The sequence below is a fragment of the Lutjanus erythropterus genome, chromosome 12 (genome assembly GCF_056507025.1).
Source record: "Lutjanus erythropterus isolate fLutEry1 chromosome 12, fLutEry1.hap2, whole genome shotgun sequence".
In the NCBI taxonomy this organism is placed as follows: Eukaryota; Metazoa; Chordata; class Actinopteri; order Lutjaniformes; family Lutjanidae; genus Lutjanus; species Lutjanus erythropterus.
In genome coordinates this window covers 447155-473414 of record NC_139328.1, presented here as the reverse complement: position 1 = coordinate 473414, position 26260 = coordinate 447155, and the positions used below count along the sequence as shown (strand labels likewise).

Genomic DNA, 26260 nt, shown 5'->3' with positions numbered 1-26260 from the left:
CTTTCTCAGTCCTGGTCTTCAGACTCACTGTCCTGCATGTTTGAGATGTTTCTCTGCTCCAACACACCTGATTCAAATGATCAGCTGATCATGAAGCCTGACAACAACCTGATCATGTGAATCAGGTGTGTTGGAGCAGAGAAACATCTCAAACATGCAGGACAGTGAGTCTGAGGACCAGGACTGAGAAACACTGTCATAGACTCTGTCATTTGTTATTTCTTTATTATTTTTATTCCTGTCCTTCATAAAGGTTTGATTCTGCTCTTCTCAATAATTTCTGTCAGGTTAATAATTTCCTGGTGTGTAACATCAGGTGTCACTTTTATTTGACGATGAAGATGCAAACTTCATCCTGAAGTGAAACCTTGGTGATGATCTGGTCAGAAGCTGAGAGTTGCAGCTGCAGTGTTTGCTGCTGGATTCAGATCAGGTCTGCAGGAGGAAACGGGACTCGTCTGTCCAGTAGGTGGAGCAGCGAACACTTTGCTTTTGGTTTTTGATGTGACACCAGCGCCATCCAGTGGCCTCTTTCATGAACTGTTACACACAAGTCAACAGGTCATTTCTATCACGTGATGAAGAAACGTCATTCTTCTGGAAATAAAAAAAGATGAGTTTATACTTTTTCTGTAAATAGATTTTGGTTATGTCAAGTAAAAAAAGGAGTAATAATGAAATGAAAATTTGACCAGGTTGGACTTTTTAAATGACATAAAACATGTCAGGACCTGAACATCTGATACAGACAAACTGTTAGCATAAAGGTCATTATAAGAGCTGGAAGTAACTAATTACCAATATTCAGATTACTGTAATGGAGTTTTATTTATTTATTTATTTGGTACTTTCATGGTACTACGTACCACCATGACTGAGAATCTTCACAGACATATTTTGTGATACTTGTACTTCTATGAGTACATTTCCAAGTCTGTACTCTTACTTGTACTTAAGTATACATTACAGTTTTATTTCACTAAAATTCGCCTTCAGTTCGTTTTTATGAGCTGCTTTCACCATTATTTTGACAGTTTGATAATAATAATAATTGTGGGGTGGGACAGTGAGAACAGGACATGCCAGTAAAAGTTTGGGGACGACTGCATTACACCGTGTAATCTACTTAGTTACTTTTAAAATCATAATGCACTACTGAGTGCAGTTTGAATTCATCTTCAAACTTCTCATCTGCAGAGTTTGAAGTAATTTAGACTGAACAGAAACAGAAGCGGCTGCTGTTAATAATATCAACTGTTAAAAAGTAACTAATACTCTGAGTAGTTTCTGATAAGAATACTGTGAAATTTTGTGTTTTTAACAGCAGTAGTTTTACTTGTAATTGAGTCATATTTTAATGAAATATTAAGAGTACTGAAAATCTGTACTTAAGTACAAGTACTGTTACATTGCGAAATTATTACTTAATTACAAGTAAAAGTACTGGAATTAGAAATATACCTGAGTATTGATTGTAGAAACTACTCAAAGTTTAAGTTGCTTTTAACCGTTGATGTCACGTCTTCAAACTAGGGATGATGATTCGTGTGTTTTCATGAAACAATAGTTGAAAACACAAACAATCAGTTAATCACTAATAATTAATAAGACACATAACACATGTTTATTTCTGCATTTTCTTTTTCTTTTTTTTCTTTTTTGGTCTTTTTTTCTCATTCTGTCAGACAAAATAATGTAAGAATAAAAAAGAAGTATGTAAAAATATATACATTCTACTGCAAAATGTAGTGATAATATGACAATAACAATCTGAACAAATATATGTGAAGGTACCTGATGTTTATTAAAGCAGCATTAAAATATAAAACTGAAAACATACGTCTGTGTTCTTCACCTGTTTTCATGTTTGAACTCACTTTTTAATTCACAAGATTAATTAATTAAGTAATCCTTTTGAGGAAAGTAATCAGACTACATTACTTTAATATTGTGATGCTACTGTGAACTGTGATAAATGATGACGTCAGAAGCTGGTCTCTGCTGCACTGCAGGATCCTGGTTTGGTCTTTTGATGTGACTTCGGCGCCACCTTGTGGCTTTTCTCAGGAACTGGATGATGATGAAGATGATGAAGATATTCCTGCCATATGACGTTAACAGCTGCTTGTTTTTCTCTTTTGGATGCAGAAGATAAAAAGTTTGCTGCTCAGAACGTCTTCAGCTTGTAGGAGCAGATTTTGAATTTAGTGTTTCACATGTCAAATAATCGATTATCTGTCGTTTAATGACAGAAATGTACTTTAGTGTGATTAAACATTAGTTCATTATGCTGAATATAGATTCACTGTTTATTTTTATATGGATGGAATAATTGATGTTGATCCAAAATTAAACAATAAATAACAAACAATTACCATCAAATATTTCAGATTTTCTTTCCTAAAATTCACTTTTGAATAGCAGAAGACTGGATCTAGCTGAACCAGTGTACTGTCTTTAATCTGACAGTTATTTATTAATAACATTAATAATATACACAAATAATAATATCACAAATATATTCACTTTATTAACTTACACATGTTGATTAACTTTATTTTCACTGAACCTTAGAAACCAATAAAAATGTAAAACAATGATGATGATGATGATGATGATGATGATGATGATGATGATGGCTACATTCAATAACAACAACAACAGTACAAATATGACTAATGGCATTAATACATTTTAACAGAATCATCAATATCAACATTAATATTTATTGATAGACACACACTGATTGATTTATTGATAGTTTGTATATATTCATGTCCATTAGTCACACAGTTCTTTGGCCAGCTGCTATCTTTATTTTTTATTCCTATTCATGTAACAATAACAACAACAACAACAATAATAACAACAAATCTCAGGTAAATAGATAAATAATTATAAAATACTATGCAAATAGCAAACCATGAGATAAAGAAACAGACGGAATCAAAAACAACTAAGGAATCATCATTTTTAACATTATTATTTCTTGTATTTATTTGTTTAACATTATCTGTCTACTACAAAAGTAAAAAAAAAAAACTTAATAAAAAAAAAAATTCACATATACAAACATTTTATCTGCTCAGCCAATGGTGTTCAGAGAAATAAGTACATTTAAATAAACAAACATCTAAATACATGTTTAAAAAAACAAAACAAAAACACAAAAACACTGGATTAGATTATTATTACAGTAAGAAGGCTTTACGAGATGTGATTGGTTGATTCAATCACGAGAACGGAACGCGTCGCCAGCGTCAACAGTCGTGTATAGAAGGGAACCCCAGACCCGCGAAAGATCTCTCAAAAGTTTCTTTTCAACCCAGAACCTGATCCTTCTCCGACTCTGACCGGCTGGTTTTGTTCCTCTTTGTACCGCAGCCACAGTTACATTATAAAATATAATGAGTTTCTATAACATTCAGAATGAAGAAACAGCGCCTCCAAATCTCGCGAGAGTTTCGCAGACCTAGGGTTCCCTTCTAGACACGACCAGCGTCCCCACCTGTCAGTCACCACACCGGCTTTCAGTTCAGAGATGAGGAAGGAGCCGAGGAAGAGGAGGAGGAAGAGGAGGAGGAAGAGGAGGTCGACGGTGAAGAAATACGTTGTTGGGATTTTACCGAGAGGTGAAGAAAAAGGAGGAAAACGAGGAATATTATCGGACAGTTGTTGATTTCACGGCGGAGGTTTGGTCGTTTTTTTTTTTTTGTGACGTTGAGGTTAAATTTGCTGAGAGACTCACAGAAACACGGAGGATTTGGACATTTTCGGCTTTTACATCTAAACATTTCTGCGGCGTTTTTGGTTGTAAACTGTTTTTAAGTTGTTTTGGCGCCAGAAATGTGACGCATGTTAGCTAGCTTAAGTTAACTCAACCTGCTAACAAGAAGCTAGTTAGCTTCACCTGTCAGGTAAGAAAAATCAACGCTGCTCTTTTATTTCTTGTACAAACATGAACGTTGTTGGTCTGTGGCTTGTGTTGTGGTTTTGTGGTAAAGCTTCAGGAAAGTGCAGTTTACATTTATTTTACACTGAAGTGGTTTGTTTCTGTTTACTTTAAAAATAGATTACAATACAGTTACTAACTACCTGTTTAATAACTGATTAAAAACTTTGGATCTGCTGGATCTGGATCTGGATCTGTCTGTGCTCTGAAAACAAGATGCTGAAGCTTCATCTGTCCACACCGGTCACTGTTTTTTCTTGCAGTAAGTAGGAAGGAGTAGTAGTTTGAAAAAGGTTGAAAAGTGTTTCCATAGTTTGATTGGAGTAACTTACTATGATGAAATTAAGTGTGTTTTGTAAAGTCTAAAGCTTACATCATAATTTATTCTGAAAGTACAAAGAATCTAGACTGGAACATTTTGTTGAGTGTTGCCATATTTATGTTGGTGAAATAGAATTTGAAATTAATAATTTGTCGATGTTTTCTTTTCTAAATGTTTACGTCTCAATCCTGACAGACAGTGAAGAGAATCTAGACTGAAGTTTAACAGTGTGTGTCTCCCTCTAGTGGATGTTGTGGAGTTTTCTGTTGTCTTTGCTCCAAAGGTTTTTGTACAGAGTTTTGGTGTTTCCTGTCACTGTGGGCTGCAGAGCACAGTAGTACACAGCAGAGTCAGACAGCTGAAGCTTCTGGATCTTCAGAGGAACTGATTTGTTCTTGATTGAAGCATTAAATCTGTCTTTCTGGAACTCTGGAGCCTTTTCTACTGTTTCTGAGAAACATTTCAGCATGAACTTTGGAAAATCATTGATTTCTTTTTTGTACCAGAACAAATATGGGAATTTGTCATCGGTCTGAAATGTACAGTCAAGTGTAACTGTCTGTCCTTCAGTAACAATGACATCTCCTGTTGGCTGGATCACTCTGTCTTGTCCTTTACACTCTGTGGAAGAAGAGAACATGCAGAGGAAGAGATGAATCAATAAAGATGATTGATTAAAGGAGATCAATCAGTAGGTTTAAAGAGTTACCTATCCAGAGAGTCAGGACATAATCAGATTGAAATATGTAATATACTTTTACATGTTAATTAATGCTGACAGAAATAATTAGAATTGATGTGAATCTCAGTAACATGTTAAAGTGTCTGCAGATAAAACATGTTGTGCTTTGTATCTTACCAAAGAAAAGAGCAGCAAGAATAATCCACAGCCAATGTTCCATCTCTACAACAAGGTTTAAATCAACAGGAGAAACTAGCTGATGTTCAACATTCAGTGTGAGAATTGTTCTCTTCACAGCAGCAGTTATTATTGACAGAATGGTTGAACACAGTACAGAAGTAGAGCACCGCCTACTTGATAATGTGGCCCTCTAGTGGAGGTAAAAAGTTCAGTACAACAGTGTGGAAAAAAGGCTTCCAGCAGCTTGTCAGTGTGTCAGCTTGTGTTTTTGTACAGAGTTTTGGTGTTTCCTGTCACTGTGGGCCTCACAGCACAGTAGTACACAGCAGAGTCTGTCACTGCAGCAGAGGAGATCTGCAGATCCACTCGATTTCTCTCTTCATTCAGTTCAGGAGTCAGTCGAGGGTTTGGACGTGTTGCTGTCGACACTGAAGGCTGTTTTGCATCAGTGATCAGTAGAAGGAACTGAGGAGCTGATCCAGGATCCTGTCGATACCACTGTAGATTATTAGCTTTAACTGAATAGTGACAGGACAGAGTAACACTGTGACCCTCTGATGAAAACACTTCAGTTCTGCTGGCAGTAATATCATCTTCCAAGGTGTTACCTAGTGAGGGAAACAACATGATATATTTAGAGTTCTGATCCAAAGTGAGAAATCCATCATTTGAAAAACATCGACAAAAACATACAAACCTACAAGAGTTGAAAAGAACAAAAGTGCAGTGAGTTTCTCCATGTTTACAGAGGTGAAATGCTGTGATTGAATGTTCAGTATGAATAAGTTTTGTGAGTTGTGTTTGGTCTGATGTTCACAGCAGGAATCAAACAGTTCTCTGACATGAAGCAGCTCTGCAGTCAGTAGGAGGAGACTCATATATCAAATTATCTTCATTTCTGAAGCTCTTCATCACAACTGTGTCTCAGGACTGACAAGAATCTAGACTGGATCATCACATCCTACTGAAGTGTAACAGTGTGTGTCTCCCTCTAGTGGATGTTGTGGAGTTTTCTGTTGTCTTTGCTCCAAAGGTTTTTGTACAGAGTTTTGGTGTTTCCTGTCACTGTGGGCTGCAGAGCACAGTAGTACACAGCAGAGTCTGTCACTTTAGCTGAGATGATCTCCAGATCGACACGTTTCTCTGTTTTCTTAATGTGAGCTGAGAAATCAGAAACAGTTGGATGAATCGATCCTCCCTCTGTGATGGAGAGCAGGAACTCTGGTCTGGATCTCTGGTTCTGTCGGTACCACTGGATACTGTAGATAGCACCGTCATATTTACAGGTCAGGTTGATGTTTCTTCCCTCTTCAACATGTTCTTCAGTTCTTTCTGGATTTATGCTGTTCATGGAAACCAGGGCTGCAAAATGAGGATTATTCATGTCAGTTAGTCTGCAAGAGATTCAAACATCAAGAGACTCAACGGAGGTTCTGGACTTTTTCTTTCATCTTTCATCATTTTGAGATTCATTCAATAAAGCAAATGTCTTTTTGTCTCATGGAAATTGTTACCTTACACAGATAAACCTCTAGTTATGAAATGTAGAGCAAATATCTGGTTAATCCAGCAGCTGAAATGAGACTTTGATCTGTGTTCTAACACTCACCTATAAAGAGAGAGAAAAGTAAAAAGAGGTAAAGCAACATGTCTCTGGAGTTGTTCAAGTCAAACAGACAGCAGATGATCAATGTTCTTCCACTGCAGTAGAATGAACAAACTAAACAGCCTCTCTGCTGCACAGCTCTTCTCCTCAACATCAACATGATTGTGCTTTTACTTCCTCAAACATTTCTGCTCTGGAGACACAAATAATCTCATTGGTTGAGTTAAATGTCAGTGGGTGGAGCCACAGAAAAACCTTTTTAGAGATTCTCTGCCTACCAAAGTTCAGCTCAGCCAGTGATGATGATGATTTCTGCCTCAGAGAAATGTTTGCTGAATGTTCAGTTTCAGTTCTTCACATCATTGTGAGACCGAGGCAGGTCGCAGTAGAAGGAAGCTCCATCACCTGAAGGTTTAGTCTTTATTCTGGGAACATGGAGAACATTTTATAGTTCCTTTAATTACAGTGGAGAAATACTAATATTAATATTTTCTACATGAAATTATCTTCATACTATCAGTCATCAGAAGCCGTCATGTCTTAATATCTTCACTTGTCTTTGTTCAGGTGTTGGATGACTTGTGGTCGATGACTTTGACTCCTTCTCAGTCAATGCTGTGACTGATTTTGGTCTGATGTTCTCAGACACTGAGACTGTAAGTCCACAACACCACATTGATTTGATCCCTTTGGTTCCCCCTCGTCACTCCGACTGTCTGCATCCTCAAGTGACGAGACCAACGTGGAAAGTTGAATCGTGAAGTCAGACCTGCTAACTAATCGCTCACTAATATTTCAACGGACCGCCTCTATCTTTGATTACAGCACACATTCACCATGGCATCATTTCAATAAACTTATTCAATGTCACAACATTTATTTCTGTCCAGAGTTGCATTAATTTTTCACTCACATCTTGTATTGATGATGGAGAGTTGGACCACTGTCTAAAGGCAGATCCCAAAGACTCTCAGTGGGGTTCAGGTCTGGACTCTGGTGGACAGTCCATGTGAGACAATGATGTCTCAGGCTCCCTGAAGCTCCTTCAGTCTTTGAGCCCCATGAATCCTGACATTGTCATCTTGGAATATGTCCGAGTCATCAGGGAAGAAAAAATCCATTGATGTAAAAACCTGTTTATTCAATATATTCAGGAAGTGAACTGACATCATAACGTTGCTGAACCTCGACCTGAACAACTGAAGCGACCCCAGATCATAACTCCGCCCCCACAGGCTGGTACTGTAGACACTAGGCATGATGGGAGCATCACTTCATCTGCCTCTCTTCTTACCCTGATGCCCCCATCACTCTGGAACAGGGTAAATCTGGACTCATCAGACCACATGACCTTTTTCCATCGATCCACAGTCCAATCTTTATGCTCACTGGCAAACTGAAGTCTTTTTTCTGATCAGCCTCATTGATAAGTGATTTTCTTAAGGCTACACGGCTGTTTAGTCTCAATCCCTTCAGGTCTCTTCACATCGTCTGTGTGGAAACGTTCTTTCTTTCACTATTAAACACAGCTGTGACTTCTACTGTTTTTATAATTTGATTTCATCAAATGTTTAAATGATCTCTGATCACTAAAGATTAATTGATCATTCAAGATTTTTTTCTGACCACATTTCTTCCTTGAAGATGATGGTTCTCCAGTATCCTTCCAGGTTTTAATAATGTGTTGGACAGTTCTTAACCAGTTTTAGTAGTTTCATCGATCTCCTCAGTTGTTCTTTTTGTTTGATGCAGGTCAATAATTTGACTCTTCTGAAACAGAGGAACATCTTTTCCTCGATCACAGGATACGTCTTCTGACATGGTTGTTTTAGAAATGAGAAGCTGCTCACTGCATCAGAGTTCAATAATTTATTGTCAGCTGAAACATATTGATCACTGCAGTAATTATCCAATGGAAGGATCCGACCTGTTTGATTGGTTAAATCCAGGTGGGGACTTTTGTTGAGGCCAGGCAGTGTATCAAAAGAAAAATACAAATCTTTTAGTTTCAGACACACAGAAAGTTTTGTTTGAGCTTCATTCTTGTTTTTTTCTTCATGAGCTCTTGAATGTTGGTTGGTTTCAACAAAAAAAATCCACTTTTCAGACAAAAAAATGGAGAAAACAGTATTTTTGTGAAAGACATTTTTTAGTAGAATGTCCACTTCACATTTTTATTTTCATTTTTTTGTCACTTCATATTACGTGTGTGACATCACTGTAACCAGTGTAGATCACGTTGTTTGTGCCGTGCTGTATCACGGCTGCTGTGGAGGTCTGGGGACTGAAGTGTGAGTCGTCCTGTTCTGGGTCTGGATCATGGCACTCTGATCCAGCTGCAGTGTGAGCAGCCTAGCTGTGCCTCGGCTTCTATGAAGGTCTGGGGGCTTTAGCACGAGCAGCCGCGCTCTGTAGCCGGGCTCTGTGGCCAGATCATGATGCCGTCTGACCCACCGATCTGCAGCTGGGCACCGACGTTCTCATGCTAGATAACACCTTCATGTTCTTGTGCTGCTCAAGTCCAATGGTTCCTTTTGTCTTAGAGTTACACCGTTTTGTCACAGCATCTCCTGCCACCTCACAGTGAAAACAGCAGTTGATGGAATATCTTGTCATTATCAGGGAAATGTTGTGACTCGAGTGGCGAGATAGTATCTCATCAATGGTGGGGAAAGAGTCAATCAACAGTGACGTGAGAACAGCAAGAGATGAACACTGAGTGGCTCTGCAGAAATGAAAAGAAATGGAGCTCACTGCTGGATGCTGAGATCAATTTCACTTTATTTTTATCATTTAATTGGACTGACCAATCACAATTCATTTAATGACCCACATTATGAACATGGATTTTATCCAGAAGATGCAGATCAGAGACATTCCCTCTTCATGGAAAGCTGGGAATGCAACAGCAGCTTTACGTGAAAAATAAAAATGTCAAAACATTCATTACATTAATTCAAAGGATATTCAAGTCCAGCACTGGGCTTCATCATACATATGGAATTACATGAATGATCATTATTATTGACAATAATAAATCATATTTTCTTCACACCTTCTCCAGACTAAGCTGGATCATGCTAATGGAAGATTCTGACAAACTGATATCAGATGAACATTTCTCTGTTTCATCCAGACAATCACTGAGCAGCACAGTCAACATACAGAGAAACATGTTGTTTGTCCATTAAAGTAATTAGTGATCATTATATGTCCTGTCATGTGTTCTCTGGGACAAAATATCAGCTTTTATAATCCAGCAGTGGAGAGACGGATGTTGTTGATGTTGGTTTCTTGTTGGATGTTTCTCAGTTGTTCACTAAGTTGTTCAAACATTTGTTGGTTCTGTTTTAAACACAAAGACTGTAGACTTTATTACAACATCATATAGATTTTTATTTGTGTGTGTCTCCCTCTAGTGGATGTTGTGGAGTTTTCTGTTGTCTTTGCTCCAAAGGTTTTTGTACAGAGTTTTGGTGTTTCCTGTCACTGTGGGCTGCAGAGCACAGTAGTACACAGCAGAGTCAGACAGCTGAAGCTTCTGGATCTTCAGAGGAACTGATTTGTTCTTGATTGAAGCATTAAATCTGTCTTTCTGGAACTCTGGAGCCTTTTCTACTGTTCCTGAGAAACATTTCAGCATGAACTTTGGAAAACCACTGATTTCTTGTTTGTACCAGAACAAAGTGTCACCGGTCTGAAATGTACAGTCAAGTGTAACTGTCTGTCCTTCAGTAACAATGACATCTCCTGTTGGCTGGATCACTCTGTCTTGTCCTTTACACTCTGTGGAAGAAGAGAACATGCAGAGGAAGAGATGAATCAATAAAGATGACAGGACATAATCAGATTGAAACATATCATTTATTTTTACATGTTAATTAATGCTGACAGAAATAATTAGAATTGATGTGAATCTCAGTAACATGTTAAAGTGTCTTCAGATAAAACATGTTGTGCTTTGTATCTTACCAAAGAAAAGAGCAGCAAGAATAATCCACAGCCAATGTTCCATCTCTACAACAAGGTTTAAATCAACAGGAGAAACTAGCTGATGTTCAACATTCAGTGTGAGAATTGTTCTCTTCACAGCAGCAGTTATTATTGACAGAATGGTTGAACACAGTGCAGAAGTAGAGCACCGCCTACTTGATAATGTGGCCCTCTAGTGGAGGTAAAAAGTTCAGTACAACAGTGTGGAAAAAAGGCTTCCAGCAGCTTGTCAGTGTGTCAGCTTGTGTTTTTGTACAGAGTTTTGGTGTTTCCTGTCACTGTGGGCCTCACAGCACAGTAGTACACAGCAGAGTCTGTCACTGCAGCAGAGGAGATCTGCAGATCCACTCGATGTTTTTCTTCAGTCAGATCAGTAGAAAACCTTCTGTCTGATTTCAGAGATTCTGCTGTGTTTCTAATGTTACTCCCTGAGATGGAAAGGAGGAACTCTGGTGGTTTTCCTGGATCTTGTCGATACCAGAAGAAATAATCAGTAGGTGACAGTTTGGAGTATCTGTAGGACAGAGTAACAGAGCTGTCTTCTAAACTGGACTCTTCTTTCTTGACTGCAGTCAGTTGTTGACAGCTGACACCTGAAGGAAGAGAGAAGTCTGTAACTTCATGTTTGATGTTAGTGATATCAGGGTTCAACATTAATGTTTGTTTTGTATTTTGTCTTTTCTTTCTTTTTTCATTTGCCTGACCAGGCTAGTGGCACAGACATCTACCTGCACAAAGTCAGGTCCTGTTTGATCCCATACAAATAGTTTGATTTATTATCAGACACAGAATCAGAAGGTCATCAGTAGTTATCAAATAACAACAAAGGCTAAAGCTAATTGTCATGTTTAATCCAGGACAGAGTCCAAGGCGACGTCTTTAAATTTCTGGTTTTGTGAGTCTAAAGCTCAAAGATATTCAGTTTAATTTAATAATAAACATTGAGAAGCGGTGAAGCTCCACACCTGAGATGCTCAGAACAGCATTTTCTGCTATTTGGCACGAAAAAGTAAGAAGATAATGGATGGTGATTAACAAAATTTATGATGATCAAAAGATTTTAAAAATTGATTTTTTCTTTCTTTCTTTTTTTTTTTTTAACCCTTTTTACCACCCTGGATCTCACCTACCTCTTACTGTGATCAGAAACACAAACAGACTGAAGTTCACTGACGGCATCTTAAAGATAAAGACAGTCTGTCTGTGTTTGTATGAAAGTTTATCTTTTCTGTACTTGAGTCACAGTTTTGCTCCTCCCTTAATCCCTCCTCCTTCCTCTCACAACTCTGACAAACAGTGTGTTTGTCTCTGCTGAGCTGCTGTTATTCACTAAATGACATCCAGCAAGAAGTCGCTATTAATGTGACAGTGATTGACACCTGACAGCACATGTGAAAGTCCTGTCTGAGCTACGTCTTTAATCAGATCTATTCAGTAACACGTGACAACCACATTAAAAGTACTTCAGACCTGTGTCACAAGAACCTTGACATCATGCTGTCCTTTTACAGATTGGATATTTGAATCATTGAAGTGTTCACCCAATCATTGTTCAGGTCAGCGATCACCCCTACTGGGCCAAAAAAGCCCAAAACAAGTCGAAATCTAAATAACTCAGGAAATCAGTGCAGTGTCTCTCCTACCATTGGCTTGAGGAGGAAACCCAGATGGTCACGTTTCTCTCCTCTTGTGTTTCATCAAAGGTGTAGCAGACACGTAGTGGAGCAGAGGGAAAGAAAACAGATGACCCACTTTACTGGACTCACTTGTTTGTGGCAGCGAGATTAAAAGAATTGCAGGATGGTGAAGAAATTCCACTTCTTCTTGTCTCTTGACATTAGATATACGCTGATCATCAGACAGATCTGCCTCTCTTAGTGCTCTGTTTCTTAAAGTATGGAAAATGTTTGAAAATGAGGAGAATCAGTCCCACTGTCCCCCCAAAAGTACATGACTTAAAATGTGTGGATTAAAAGGCTTAAAATGAACAAACACCTCTAAAATCTGAAGAGCATCCTTTAAAAAACATACTTATCCAGACCAGAACAAAATATGTTGACATTTAGGAAAGTGACAGCTTCAGATACTGACGGTCGTATGTAGTCAGTAGCAGAAAAGACTTCCTGACAAGGAACATGGCAGGAGTCATTGTAATAAGTTACATCCAGTTTGGCAGTAAGATGCCTGAAGAGCTACTAAGATCAACTTCTTCAAAGCGTGTGTGCAAAGTATCCCTGAAGGCACAGAAATCAGACTGTGAGTGTGTGAGTGGTTAGTTTCTGAGGAGGGGCTCCTTAAAGGACAGACGCTGCCATTAGTGTATGAATGTGTGAATGTGATGTGTTGTCAAACACTTTGATTGGTTGGAAGACTAGAAAATATAAATACAGTTCAGTGCTGCTGACAGGTCTCACTGACATTCTGCCTCCTGCTCATGTGACACATCTGTCATCACGGCGTGTCACTCAAAGTAAAGTCAGGCTGTAAAAATGAACTTTATTCAGCTCATTTATTTTATTTCTTATTTATAAAGGATCAAAAATATGAAGGATGATCAGGATCAGTATGTTAAGCACCAGTCAGAGATGTTTGACAGTGGAATGTGGTCTAAGTTTCTGCTGAGGAGTTTGGACTGAACATTTCATTTTCTGTCGTTCTTCCCACCACGACAAAGAAAGTAGTGTCATCACGTCCCAATGAAGTTTAACAGTGTGTGTCTCCCTCTAGTGGATGTTGTGGAGTTTTCTGTTGTCTTTGCTCCAAAGGTTTTTGTACAGAGTTTTGGTGTTTCCTGTCACTGTGGGCTGCAGAGCACAGTAGTACACAGCAGAGTCAGACAGCTGAAGCTTCTGGATCTTCAGAGGAACTGATTTGTTCTTGATTGAAGCATTAAATCTGTCTTTCTGGAACTCTGGAGCATTTTCTACTGTTCCTGAGAAACACTTCAGCATGTACTTTGGGAAATCATTTACTTCTTGTTTGTACCAGAACAAAGTTGGATTTGTGGTCTGAAATGTACAGTCAAGTGTAACTGTCTGTCCTTCAGTAACAATGACATCTCCTGTTGGCTGGATCACTCTGTCTTCTCCTTTACACTCTGTGGAAGAAGAGAACATGCAGAGGAAGAGATGAATCAATAAAGATGATTGATTAAAGGAGATCAATCAGTAGATTTAAAGAGTTACCTATCCAGAGAGTCAGGACATAATCAGATTGAACCATATCATTTATTTTTACATGTTAATTAATGCTGACAGAAATAATTAGAATTGATGTGAGTCTCAGTAACATGTTAAAGTGTCTGCAGATAAAACATGTTGTGCTTTGTATCTTACCAAAGAAAAGAGCAGCAAGAATAATCCACAGCCAATGTTCCATCTCTACAACAAGGTTTAAATCAACAGGAGAAACTAGCTGATGTTCAACATTCAGTGTGAGAATTGTTCTCTTCACAGCAGCAGTTATTATTGACAGAATGGTTGAACACAGTGCAGAAGTAGAGCACCGCCTACTTGATAATGTGGCCCTCTAGTGGAGGTAAAAAGTTCAGTACAACAGTGTGGAAAAAAGGCTTCCAGCAGCTTGTCAGTGTGTCAGCTTGTGTTTTTGTACAGAGTTTTGGTGTTTCCTGTCACTGTGGGCCTCACAGCACAGTAGTACACAGCAGAGTCTGTCACTGCAGCAGAGGAGATCTGCAGATCCATCTGGGTTTTATCTTCACTCACTTTAATCTTCAGTCCAGAGATTCGTTCATCTCCTACATCTCCTGAAGGAGAGTGTGAGATGAGGAGCTCTGGTGGTTTTCCTGGATATTGTCGATACCAGAAGAAATAATTAGCAGCACCTTTTGAGTATCTGTAGGACAGAGTAACAGAGCTGTCTTCTAAACTGGACTCTTCTTTCTCAACTGGACTGAGTTCTTCACAGCTGACACCTGAAAGAAGAGATTTAAACTGTTTGACCAAACACTCAAGTATTGAATGACATTCATAAAAAAAGTGAATTCTTTTTATTTCAAAATATAAGATGTACATTACCTGTTAGAATCATGACAAAGAGCAGAGAAAACACACAATGATGCAGTGACAGCATGTTGAATAAAGGTAATGTTTGTGGTTTGTGTATTGAACTCTGCTGAATATGGAAGTTCCTCTCTCTTCTATAGTTCAGTAACAGCTTAGCTCCTCCCTGAATCTCTCCGTCTCCTCTTAGATCTGTATTTTCACTTCTCTCTCTTCCTCTTCCTCCTGGTTAACACACTGGTAGCAGCATTTTGTTCCAGATGGAGGACGGAGGGTTTTCAGTTTTTAATTAAGACTTGATTCCACATTGTTAACAGAATAATACAATAATTTATGATATATTTTTTGCATGTAGCTCTTATGAGGCACTTGCTGGCAAGTGAACAGATCTCAAATCCAAGGTTTGCTGCGTTTAGAACCAGTATTTGTTTTGTCCATTCTTGGTTTCTGTAAAAACGTGCTGCCTTCCATGGAGAAGGAGCCATCTGTGGTAACAAACACAATTCTCATTCTCATGTGATTATAAATGAATGAAAAGAGACTTATAAAAGTCATATTCCAGTTCTGCCCAGAAACCCCGATAAATCTTACAGCTATCATGAAAATGAGAGAACCTCGGCTTCAGCTCTGTGTTACACCACAACAATCACAGTTTTCTTCATTCACATCTATTGTGGGACTTTGCTAAGGGCTGAGAGGACGGGGCGGAGCTGAGACACAGAGCCAACAGACAGTTGCTCAGAGTCATGGAGCTCTGCAGGAGAGGGTCGGAGGCAGAGTGGAGCTTCTGGAGGAAGAAACACCACAGTGGCTCTGATGACGACTCTTTTATTGTCAGAAGAGGAGCTCAGAGTGGATGTTGCAAACTTTTAGAATGAAAAAGAGGATTTATTTTCACTCCTGCACCTCAGCCCTCTGTAGCAGCGACCCATGAAGAAATCACACGCCTGCAGACCGACCAGACGAGAGCTCAGCATTTGTCTTTTTAAACTTTTGATATTAAAAGGTGGATTTATCTTCACATTTGCTTGTAAACCCGTGTGCAGCAGGGACCACGGAGGAGCCGACCGCGCTGTTTACAGTAAGATAATTAGTCTCTCTGTCCATGTTGACTGCTGACTGGAGGAGAATGTACTGTAAGATCAGTAAGTCACAGTGTGAGAATAAAGTGAGGAGGGATGTAAAGGACAGAATTGATGTCTTTGATTCATGAGTACAGTCGGTACTGACAGACAGATACACTCACATGGAGCTTTAGATCTGCTGTGTTGGCCACACTGAGACAAACTGTGTCACACCGATTTGCATTTCCATAACTGCTTTTGCTACGCTGAGCTGCACCTGAGATGGAGCCACTCTGGAGCAGGACCAAAACCAGCCTGACTCGCCAAACTCGCCGAGCATCCAAGCAGGATGCAGTCACATCTCGTCAACCGCCACCAAATCACATCAAGCCTCCTTTTCTCACCCTAGAAGAAGAAAGTGTTGTGAAACTGAGCTGGTGTGTGCAGGAGAGCAGAGAGAAAGATGTTTTTAAAAGTCTCTTTATGTTCAGCTCTCAGTTCTTCTGTAGCTTCACTCTGAATCTTTGTGCTTTGAACAGTAGTTTCTCTCCTCTGTCGCTGTTTGTACTCTCAGGCATGGTTGAAATTACAGGAGAGCTAAATGGAACTGGGCTCACCTGAAAAGGACATGAGCTCCCTGAAGACCTGATCTGGGACATTTGAGGGGAGCTCTAAAACATGACGGTCCTGAAATAAATAATAGTGAAAATATGTCAATGTTGTGTGTTTATTCACACATTATATATATCTTCACTAATTAACACCATGCTGTGTGTTGTTGTTTGTGACACACTGACCAAAGTTGGGTAAAATGTGATTAAGATTGAATATATTGTCAGTGGTTCCATTTCTAAAGCTTTACAATCATGTCTGTGAATATAGAGAATCTAGATGTTGTTGATGTTGGTTTCTTGTTGGATGTTTCTCAGTTGTTCACTAAGTTGTTGAAACATTTGTTGGTTCTGTTTTAAACACAAAGACTGTAGACTTTATTCCAACATCATATAGATTTTTATTTGTGTGTGTCTCCCTCTAGTGGATGTTGTGGAGTTTTCTGTTGTCTTTGCTCCAAAGGTTTTTGTACAGAGTTTTGGTGTTTCCTGTCACTGTGGGCTGCAGAGCACAGTAGTACACAGCAGAGTCAGACAGCTGAAGCTTCTGGATCTTCAGAGGAACTGATTTTGAGGTGGAATCCAGTGTGGATGAAAATCTCTCTTTAAACTCATCTGCTGTGTTCCCATCATCACGCTGAACACGACTCAGGATGAATTTGGGGCTGTTGTTTCCATCCTGTTTGTACCAGAAGAGATAATCATTTGATAAAATGCTGTTATATTGACAGCCAAGTGTTACTGTCTGTCCTTCAGCTGCAGTCACGTCTCCTTTTGGTTGCAGCACGTTGTCTTTTTGTGCTCTGCATTCTGTAAAACAGCAACAAACAGTATCAGTGAGCCGTTAAAGAATCAAGTCCATGTTGGACTGATATCACAGAAACAGAGTTGTGTTCATACCAAGACACACAGCAGCCAGCAACACTGAGATGAACAGAGGCGTCATATGTGCAGTGTTGAGTAACTGTGAGCTCCAGCAAGTATAAAGAAGGCAGTGATCTGTCTGTTTAGTCTTCATCAACACTAAGTTGGTGGATTAGAAGGAGGAGCCTGATCACAGAGACACGACTCATTCACAGCCCTGTGTTATTCCTCTGACTGACAACTTTACACTCAACACACTTTACTGATGAAGTATCTGTTGTTCCATTAGCTGTGCATGTATAGATGTGTATCTTAGAAGAAGTTAAGATTAAGTATATGTGTGACCATGTTGGAATGTTAAAAGGTTAAAGGTTAAAAGGGTGGAAGTGAATTAGGTATAGGAGAGGGTTCAGTCGTAGGTTTATAGGGGCCCTGTTTACAGGGGGCAATATATCTGTAATTCCTTTGTTTGGAGAAAGATATGCTCTGGAATTGACAGAGACCATATGCTAAGAGAAGCCCTGTTGTTTATGCAATTCTATGTTAAAGAGATGTATGCATACTCCTATAAAGGTTGGTCGAAACCACAGTTCTGGGAGAGAGACTCATCCTGGCTTTAAGTCATCTCCCAGGCAAACCATGGTGCCTGTATGATAACTGCTACAAAGCCAGTGTCAGTGAGGTTCCTTCATCATCTGCACATCATCAAGGTTGAGAAACAACACTGACTCTCTCCTTTCCTACACTGGTTTTCTTTTGAAGTTAAATGACAGTTTAGTATCTTTTGATGTTCTGCAGCCATGAGAGGTCAGATGCAAAGATGGTGGAAACATTTTGTTAAAAGATGTTAAACTTTACTGAATGTTGCTGTGGATTTTGATGAAAAAATATATTACCATTACATTCAGAGTTTTATTGGTGAGTGTTTCAGTGTGTATTTGTTGTGTATCTCAACATGTTGAACAATGGAAGCAGCTCATTGTGGCCTAATGAGCCACAGAGTACGAAGAAGATTTAGTGAGTCACTTTCTATTTCTTAGTTTTCATGTTGTGTTTGAAGCATCATCCAGTTGGTTTGTCATTGATGTGGATTTGCTGCTCATGTGAATCCTCCCACAGTGTTTCATTAGCAGCTGTAACCACAGTGACTCTGATCAAACAGGAATTAGCAGAATCCATCTGATATGAAGCTGTGGTTTGAATACCACTTCCCTCCTCTTTGAAGAGTAGTCAGATATCTGTGTTCAGGTTTTTGTACAGCCTCTTCTACACTTTGTATCACTGTGTTTCTAGAGCACAGTAGTAGAGAGCTGTGTCTGCCAGGGTTAGGTCTCTGATGGACAGTTCAGTTGATGTGGCTGATGTCTCAGATCCATATCGATTATCAGGGATATATTGAGCTGTGCTCCATTTTGCTCCTTTCAAGAGTATAAACTGAGGAGCCTGAAGGTCAGAATGATGTCTGTACCAGTAAAGGTAAGGTGTGGTGTCACTTGTCTCATAGTTACATCTCAGTGTGACAGATTCTCCTTCTGTTCCACTGACTTCACCTCCTACAGGAGAGATTTTGTCTCCAGCTGTTAGTCCTGGAAAAAGTGTATAAAATGAATCCATTAGACTAACATTGTTCATGAGGCTGAGAGGAGAAGACAGTGGAAAATATCAAGTGTACAGTGTTACTCTGTGGACAGAAACAGCTCAACTGTTGAGAGATTTCTGCTCTGAACTCCAGTTGACATCAATCTTTAGAAAAGAATCCAAACATGTTGTGCTTTGTATCTTACCAAAGAAAAGAGCAGCAAGAATAATCCACAGCCAATGTTCCATCTCTACAACAAGGTTTAAATCAACAGGAGAAACTAGCTGATGTTCAACATTCAGTGTGAGAATTGTTCTCTTCACAGCAGCAGTTATTATTGACAGAATGGTTGAACACAGTGCAGAAGTAGAGCACCGCCTACTTGATAATGTGGCCCTCTAGTGGAGGTAAAAAGTTCAGTACAACAGTGTGGAAAAAAGGCTTCCAGCAGCTTGTCAGTGTGTCAGCTTGTGTTTTTGTACACAGTTTTGGTGTTTCCTGTCACTGTGGGCCTCACAGCACAGTAGTACACAGCAGAGTCTGTCACTGCAGCAGAGGAGATCTGCAGATCCATCTGGGTTTTATCTTCACTCACTTTAATCTTCAGTCCAGAGATTCGTTTAACTCCTACATCTCCTGAAGGAGAGTGAGAAATAAGGAACTCTGGTGGTTTTCCTGGATATTGTCGATACCAGAAAAAATAATTACTAGATGACAGTTTGGAGTATCTGTAGGACAGAGTAACAGAGCTGTCTTCTAAACTGGACTCTTCTTTCTCAACTGGACTGAGTTCTTCACAGCTGACACCTGAAAGAAATGAGAACTCTGTTAAAACATTTAGCAAAAGTTACAATAAATAAATGACATTCTTTGATTTTGATTCCCTTTAATTGTCTTCATAATCTAACATACCTGTTAGAATGTAAAGAAACATGAGAGAAAACACACAATGATGCAGTGACAGCATGTTGAATAAAGGTAATGTTTGTGGTTTGTGTATTGAACTCTGCTGAATATGGAAGTTCCTCTCTCTTCTATAGTTCAGTAACAGCTTAGCTCCTCCCTGAATCTCTCCGTCTCCTCTTAGATCTGTATTTTCACTTCTCTCTCTTCCTCTTCCTCCTGGTTAACACACTGGTAGCAGCTGGAGGTGTTATATCATATTAAAAGAAAAGCTCAGTGTCAAATATTTTCCCCACAGTATGAAAAGTTAGCTCAACATCAGAAGAGAGTTTAGCTAATACAGAGATAACCTGTTTTACAGCTGCTTCATTTTGTTCTCCAACATATAAAAGCTGCTGATTGTTGTGAACCTGCTACGACTACTTTAATATTTATTATCAGAGAAATTACAAGCAAACTCAGAATGAATATTTGATCAGTAACCAACATTTATTCAATCAGATAAGTCAATTGAGAACTAACTGTCGTTCACAATGACGCCCCGGCCTACAGGCACCATCAGGAGGCCAGTCGATACAAGACATTAAAACACAGATATTTAGATTTACACTACTGGTCAAAAGTTTTAGAAAGCCCCAATCTTTCCATCATTGAAAATTATGCAGTTCAATGTCTCATTGTACTCTGGAATGAAATCATAGAACAAATAAACAATTGAAGTTAAAAATGAAATCATGTAATTAATTTATAAACCAAAATGTTGTCTAAACTTTTGACTCATCAGTAGCCACCTCAGACAGATAGAACAGCTGAACAGACTCGTGACATTTTTTCGACAATGGAAATCAAATATTCTTCAGAAAGTTCTTCCCAACTCTGCTGCAGAAGTTCTCATAAATGTGTGGCTCTTGTTGGTTGCTTTGCTTTCACTCTTCTGTCCAGTTCATCCCAAACCAGCTCCATGGGGTTTCAGTCTGCAGACTGTGTTGATCCACTCCATGTTTTCAAGCTTACCATCTCCTTCTTTTTTCTAAAGGTAGTTCAGGTACAGCTTGGTCTTATGTTTTGGGTCATTATCTTGCTGTAGGATGAATTCCTGACCTGTTCATACCAGAGGTCACTGCATGGAGCTGCAGAATGCTGTGTAGCCGTTTTGGTTCAGGTTGCCTCTCTCTCTCTGTACAAGTCACCGACCCTGGATCCAGCAAAACAGCTCCAGACCACCACGCCTCCTCCTCCATGTTTGACAGTTGATGTCACACGCTGAGGAACCATCCTTTCGCCTACTCGACGGAGTACAAAAATCCTGTGTGATGAACTGAAGATTTCTGATTCATCAGTCCATAACACCTTCTTCCAGTCTTCAGTAGTCCACTGGCAGTGTTTCATGGTCCAGACAAACCTCTTTTTCATTCTGACGTCTTAACAATGACTTTATTGCTGCAACTCGACCTGTCAAACCTGCAACTCGAAGTCTTTTCTTCACAGTTGAAACTGAGACTTGTTTACTCCGACCACATGAAGCTGTGCTTGAAGCTGTTGTCCTGTGAGCCGCCGATCACACGAGCTGTCGACTCTCAGAAACTTGTCCTCTGATTCTGTTGTGTCTTTGGGTCTGTCAGACCTCTTCCTATCAGAGTTTGTCCAGTTTTTGAGTGACTTTTGATGGTGAAGGAACCTGTTCTCACTGACACCTTGACTTTCTTCACTATTTCTCTGTAGGAAAGACCTATATTTTTAAGTGTTATGATGGTCTGTCTCTCTTCCATTGGTAATTGCCTTTTTCTTTCCATTTTTATAGCAACACACTACTTTCTGCAGTACAATACTGTTCAAATAATGCTCATGAGGGTGTGGTACCACAGTGTGTTCCAGCACTACTTTGATGCAGACGGTTGTAAGGAAACAGGAAAAGTTGGGACGCCTGTAGGAATCAGTAGCACCAACTTTCAAGGCTTGATCAACCTCCATTGCTGCAGAACACCTTTCAGTTGTTAACACATTTCTTGTTCCCTGAAAAAGGCCTTTTTGTATAATTCTGAAATGTACATTATTTTTCAGTTTTGGGTAACCTTACCTTTTTTTTTAACCTCTGGCAGTTCACCACTGACCTTTGTACCATTTCAAAGACTCACTTTACTCAACCCAGCCATGTAAATAAGATCCTGCTCAAACTGTGAAACAAATATTCTACATCCCTGAAGGAAGAGATACGCAGCCCACAACATGACAATACATGCAACACTGCTGCTTCTTCTTATTAAAACTTTTCTCACACAGACAATTTTTAGAAGCATTTGATTTGTCAGCATCATTCAAACATTTCAAATAAAAATAAATTCACTGTGTTGCTTGTGACAGAGCTGAACGATTATGGCAAAAATAATAATCACAGTTATTTTGAGTGATATTGAAATCATGATTAATAAACACGATTATTGGTTAATTTGAAAACATGAGTATTTATTGAACCACCAAAACTCAACTTTAAATATAACTTAAAAGAACAACGGAAATAAATTAATAACAAGTAAACAAGTAAAATAATAATAATAATAATAATAATAATAATAATAATAATAATAATAATAATAATAACAATGATAAATTAAAATAACAACAGCAATATGTAAAAACAAGCCACAACCTACATGCAAAACGCAAAAACACTAATAACACAGCAAAAAAACAAAAAAAAACAAAATATTCTTTGAGGATTTTTGAAAAACCTTTTGTAAATACAGAAAAAGATTGGCCTGGTAGTCATATACTCCCTCAGTCTGCCTCCTACAAACTCAGGTTTAGGATCAGCAGACTGTTCACTTGGTCTGGCTTTAATGATGACTGAAGGCAGGAGACAACTTTTCCTCCTGTGCTAAAAAGCCGCTCTGATGCAGCACCTGTGGCAGGGATGCACAGGTATTTCCTGCTCAGTCTGGAGAGCCGTGGGTAGAGTGTAGAGAGTGTCCTTCATAGAGGACTGTGTTGGCTGAAGCCGACGAGTTTGCACTTTTTTGTGTCTTCTGCTCCTTTATCACTTGGTCTTAGACCACTTTATGACTGTACTTTAAATGGTTCAATAAATTGGTCGTGTTTTCTTGGGGAGCAGAAATGACAGTGTGATCAATTTTGCTCCTTCCTTCTGCTCGACGTCCAACAACTTGAAACCAAAATGTTTCCATATGACTGATGATATCCAACCTTTCTTCTAAACTAAAGGCTGCCGTTCTGCCATTTTTCTCAATCGCTCCTAGTTTGCAGCACCTGCACGTAAGACTGGTGCATTCACTGTGCTTTTACAGCTCAGGAATTTGCATGCACGCCACACAGCACATGAATCATTTTTCTTCAATTATAATGATTTTATGATCGTGACAAGCCAAAATCAAAATCAAAATTCAATTAATCGTCCAGCCCTATCAACAATTTATGTGATCATTTAGGTTCATGTATTAAATCTGATTAGACTTTTTTTCTCCACTATCTGATCCACTGATTTTGGCCAGAATGCGACTGATCCCAAGTTTCTGACGCCTCATCCCCAAATATAATGACACACTATGACATATGATTATAGAGCTTCATGTCTCCATGTCTTCATGCAACATGTCTCACAAAAATGACTGGCATGGAGTTGAATTTGAGCTCTATAAGATGAGACGATTTGTTTTTAAACTCAATTATGATGACATGTTGTTCATATAAATAAATTCCCAGAAAGTTCCATCATCAGAGTTTCAGTTGTATGAAACAACACTTTCCCTCATCCTGCTTCTGTCTTTTCTTTGTCATTTTCTGTTGTTTTCATCTCCACTACAAAGAATCTAGACTGGATCATCACATCCTACTGAAGTTTAACAGTGTGTGTCTCCCTCTAGTGGATGTTGTGGAGTTTTCTGTTGTCTTTGCTCCAAAGGTTTTTGTACAGAGTTTTGGTGTTTCCTGTCACTGTGGGCTGCAGAGCACAGTAGTACACAGCAGAGTCTGTCACTTTAGCTGAGATGATCTCCAGATCGACACGTTTCTCTGTTTTCTTAATGTGAGCTGAGAAATCAGAAACAGTTGGATGAATCAATCCTCCCTCTGTGATGGAGAGCAGGAACTCTGGTCTGGATCTCTGGTTCTGTCGGTACCACTGGATACTGTAGATAGCACCGTCATATTTACAGGTCAGGTTGATGTTTCTTCCCTCTTCAACATGTTCTTCAGTTCTTTCTGGATTTATGCTGTTCATGGAAACCAGGGCTGCAAAATGAGGATTATTCATGTCAGTTAGTCTGCAAGAGATTCAAACATCAAGAGACTCAACGGAGGTTCTGGACTTTTTCTTTCATCTTTCATCATTTTGAGATTCATTCAATAAAGCAAATATCTTTTTGTCTCATGGAAATTGTTACCTTACACAGATAAACCTCTAGTTATGAAATGTAGAGCAAATATCTGGTTAATCCAGCAGCTGAAATGAGACTTTGATCTGTGTTCTAACACTCACCTATAAAGAGAGAGAAAAGTAAAAAGAGGTAAAGCAACATGTCTTTGGAGTTGTTCAAGTCAAACAGACAGCAGATGATCAATGTTCTTCCACTGCAGTAGAATGAACAAACTAAACAGCCTCTCTGCTGCACAGCTCTTCTCCTCAACATCAACATGATTGTGCTTTTACTTCCTCAAACATTTCTGCTCTGGAGACACAAATAATCTCATTGGTTGAGTTAAATGTCAGTGGGTGGAGCCACAGAAAAACCTTTTTAGAGATTCTCTGCCTACCAAAGTTCAGCTCAGCCAGTGATGATGATGATTTCTGCCTCAGAGAAATGTTTGCTGAATGTTCAGTTTCAGTTCTTCACATCATTGTGAGACCGAGGCAGGTCGCAGTAGAAGGAAGCTCCATCACCTGAAGGTTTAGTCTTTATTCTGGGAACATGGAGAACATTTTATAGTTCCTTTCATTACAGTGGAGAAATACTAATATTAATATTTTCTACATGAAGTTATCTTCATACTATCAGTCATCAGAAGCCGTCATGTCTTAATATCTTCACTTGTCTTTGTTCAGGTGTTGGATGACTTGTGGTCCATGACTTTGACTCCTTCTCAGTCAATGCTGTGACTGATTTTGGTCTGATGTTCTCAGACACTGAGACTGTAAGTCCACAACACCACATTGATTTGATCCCTTTGGTTCCCCCTCGTCACTCCGACTGTCTGCATCCTCAAGTGACGAGACCAACGTGGAAAGTTGAATCGTGACGTCAGACCTGCCAACTTTTAGAAATCATTTACCATCAATAATATTAACCAAATTTTACATAAGAAGGTGACCTGCTTGTTCATCAGGCATTTGGTTGTTGCTGATCTTTAAAACCAGACTTTTAATAGTATTTATAAGAATATCAGAAAATATTGATCATTGTTTCACAGCTTAAATTCCTTCAGTTTATGGTCAGACATAAAGGAAATTAAATTTGGGCTTAAAATGAGGAAAAAATTACCCAAAAAGAAAGTAAAGTATCTTATGAATTATTAATGATTAATCGATTATTAACATTTTCACATATTGGTTCAGGAAAACAAAATTTGCAGCCCTGTTTTGGAGAGGTGACTGTGACATCAGTGGTTAAAAGTTAGTGACACTCTTGTACTTACTTGTAATTGAGTAATATTTTAGTAATGTACTTGTGCTTGAGTACAGAGTTTCAGTATTCTTTCCACCACTGCTGAAAAGTAACTAGTAGCTCCAGTAGGCAACATTGTTTTGGTATAATTGAGAAATAATTTCATGAAAACATTTCAGCGTGTTGTAAATCAGGTGTTCTGAGAGAGAACGACACTTCTGCACCTCTTCTATAGCTCTGTTTTCAGCAGTTAGAGAATCTGACCCGTGACAGTAGACTTCAATTAATGACAGGTGTTTTAGGACCTGGGGGACTCCTCCCACTCGTGCAGCTGCACGTTCCTCCGGTGAGACCCTGAATCAATGATGGAAACTACTGCAGGAAAAGTCACTATAAAACAGCATTATAACAAAGAGAAACGAGCCTAATGAGTAACATGATCGACCCAGGAGTTTGTCAGCTCACTGCGTTACTTCTGAGTTCACCTTCAGTTGTGTTTATTCACGTGTATCACAGAGCTTTGCTGAGTGTTGAGAGGACTGGACAGAGCTGAGACACAGAGCTGACAGACAGCTGCTCAGAGCTGGGGAGCTCTGCAGGAGAGGGTCGGTGGCAGACTGGAGCTTCTGGAGAAAAAAAACAGGGGAGTCGCTGTGATGCAGCTACTTTACTGTCAGGAGAGGAGCTCAGAGTGTGTGTTTCAAACTTTTATATTAAAAAGAGGATTTATCTTCATGTTTGCTTGTAAACCTGTGTGCAGCAGCATCATGGAGGAGCTGATGACGCCGTTTACAGGGTAAATAAATGACGCTGTGTTTTTGTACTGACATCTTTTCTACCTACTGCAGCTTTAAATGTTGACAGGCT

General features: G+C 39.1%; 1 protein-coding gene across 1 annotated transcript in view; it reads left to right on the top strand.

Moving 5' to 3' along the window:
* The first annotated feature begins 3548 nt into the window (after positions 1-3548).
* Positions 3549-26260, top strand: part of pex5lb (peroxisomal biogenesis factor 5-like b) — a 212914-nt gene continuing 190202 nt past the window's right edge. The window contains exons 1-2 of the mRNA XM_084732574.1: positions 3549-3917; positions 18723-18772. The gene's annotated coding sequence lies outside the window, so the exon portion shown is untranslated. The remainder of the gene's footprint in view (positions 3918-18722; positions 18773-26260) is intronic.